The sequence below is a fragment of the Arachis stenosperma genome, chromosome 8 (assembly GCF_014773155.1).
Source record: "Arachis stenosperma cultivar V10309 chromosome 8, arast.V10309.gnm1.PFL2, whole genome shotgun sequence".
Taxonomy (NCBI): domain Eukaryota; kingdom Viridiplantae; phylum Streptophyta; class Magnoliopsida; order Fabales; family Fabaceae; genus Arachis; species Arachis stenosperma.
The window spans coordinates 36,701,337-36,703,540 of record NC_080384.1 but is presented as its reverse complement, the minus strand read 5'-3'; the positions used below and the strand labels follow the sequence as shown (position 1 = coordinate 36,703,540).

The window sequence follows — 2,204 nt, the reverse complement described above, 5'->3', positions numbered from 1 at the left end:
GCTTACACCATTATGGACAAGCATACCTCCATACACAATTTTAAAGCATATCATGATTCATGAAGGCGAAGGATGAAATCATCAACACAAGAAGATTCAAAATGTGAAGCTAACAAGAGATTCCTAATTTTGCTATGATTTTCTCTCACATCTCTTCCAACTTGATTCTCATCATCCATAACAGTTTTAACAGCTTTGCACACACTTTCTTTGCTAAAGAAGCCATCTTCTTGGCCTTTTTCGACTTCAACCCCAACCCTCAACTTCCTTCCCAGAATTCTTGCATTTATCACATGATCTCCGTACGGCCCTGGCAACAACACAAGCTGGCACTCATTCACAAGTGCCTCCGTCACGAACCTGCCCCGCAGTGTGTTATGAAGCACCCAACATTAGGATGCCCCAATATCAACTGCTGAGGCACCCATCCACCGTGTACAATACTTTTTTCTTTATTCCTTTCTTCGAAACCTTTCGGTAACGCTTCTTCAATGGAATTAAACCCAGCAGGGGGTTTAATTGCTGCCAGAAACGGAAAACCTGTTAGTTCAAGTCCAAGTAACAATTCTTGGACTTGGTTTCTTTCCATAGGGCTTTCGGTTCCCAGTGCACAGTAAATAACTGAACCTGATTTGAATTTACTAAGCCATGATTCCCATTTTTCATCCAAGGCAGTGTTTGGTTGTTCAGGTAAAAGAGGACCCGCTAGAATAACGGGTTTTTTGTATTGCGATTTAAGATAATCCACGTAAGGACCTTCAATTTCTCTGCAACCTTTGAACGCAACTGCATCTGATAAAGCCGAACCAGTGCCGAGCCTATCAAAGAAGAGAACACCGCTTCCGAATTCCAGTTTTCTGAATGCAACCATGTTTCGAAGCTCGTGGGCACGAAGATCGATTATCGAAGCTTCAGGGAAATCTGGAGATGGCGGTTTCTTGAGATCCGATTCGGTTATGTTTCTTCCTTGGCGCATTCTAGCTGGGGATGCAAGGTAAGCTATAGTTGCAGGGTTAACTACGAAGTATTGGACACACTTGATGCCATGACTTCTTGCAATGTTTGGAAGCCAGTGTTGGAAATCAAAGATAACGATTTGTGGGTTTAGATCCTTGAGGAGAAGCTCTATGTCATTGTATGTGAGGTCCATGGCAGTAGCGATGTGTGTGATTGAGGAGAAGGGGACATCTGAAGTGGTTTCAGCTTCATGGGGGAGGCCAGGGACATGAGGAACAATGATGGGAATGAAGGTGATGAGGTGTGGGTGACGGTTTAGGTGCTGAAGCTTTGATATTGTTCTTTTGGGTATGAAGAAGGAGATTCTATGGCCTCTGTTTGCAAGCTTGTTGGAGAGGTGAAGAAATGGGGTGAGGTGCCCCATGGCAAGCCATGGATACATTGCTATGTGTAGAGAAGAAGCTCCATCCATGGCAGCAGAAAAATGAATTGATTATTTGTTGAGTTTGTGGTTCTAATTTGCACGAGTGATGTCAAACTTAAAACGACATTTGTTTAAAAGAAAAAGAAAAAAATCTTTTGTTCTTATTTTTATTTTAACCCTTCATTTACTGGGATAAAAGACGCTTTTTATTTTCTATATGGAGCCCTCGAATGAGTTGAACAACGTTATGGAGGAGGGGAGGAGCTTTACTTCTTTGTGGTGTCAGTGAATGTAGAAATCAGACCCAGCGAGTGGAGGAGGGGAACTCGGACCCTCCGAGTTGCATGCACTGAGGCGGACAGTCCGATTTGTGCATAGGGAGGCCACGCGTCGCTGAATGCTTGCTCCCTACAAACGGTGCCGCTTTATCCCAACCAAACCCACTGCATGCATACCAAACGAGTTCAGATTCATTTCCTCCCCCACCAACACACTTAAACTCCATCTTCTTCCTCCTTCAGCATTCTGGGCAGCAGCTTTGTGAAGAACCGAAGCAAAAAATGTCAAGAAAAATTAAAGTTAGAAATGTTCCTCCATTAGTGTAAATTAAAAAACAAAATTTCCTCAACCACAAAAGGACCCAACGATTACTTTGACAAACCAAATACATTTCACACAAAAAAATCGAACCCACCGTTTTGCTGGGGTCATATCGCACGGTTCGATTTTTCCATTGTTCAAGTGCAAAACGGACCCTCCGATTTGCTTACAAAATTTCCAAAACATAGAAATCGGAAGGTCCGATTACTTCCTTTCCATATCT

At 42.9% G+C, this 2,204-nt stretch overlaps 1 pseudogene; it reads right to left on the bottom strand.

Annotated features, from left to right (window-relative positions):
• On the bottom strand, positions 1 to 1,462 carry LOC130946450 (cyanidin 3-O-galactoside 2''-O-xylosyltransferase FGGT1-like; annotated as a pseudogene).
• Between the last annotated feature and the right edge of the window lie 742 nt (positions 1,463 to 2,204).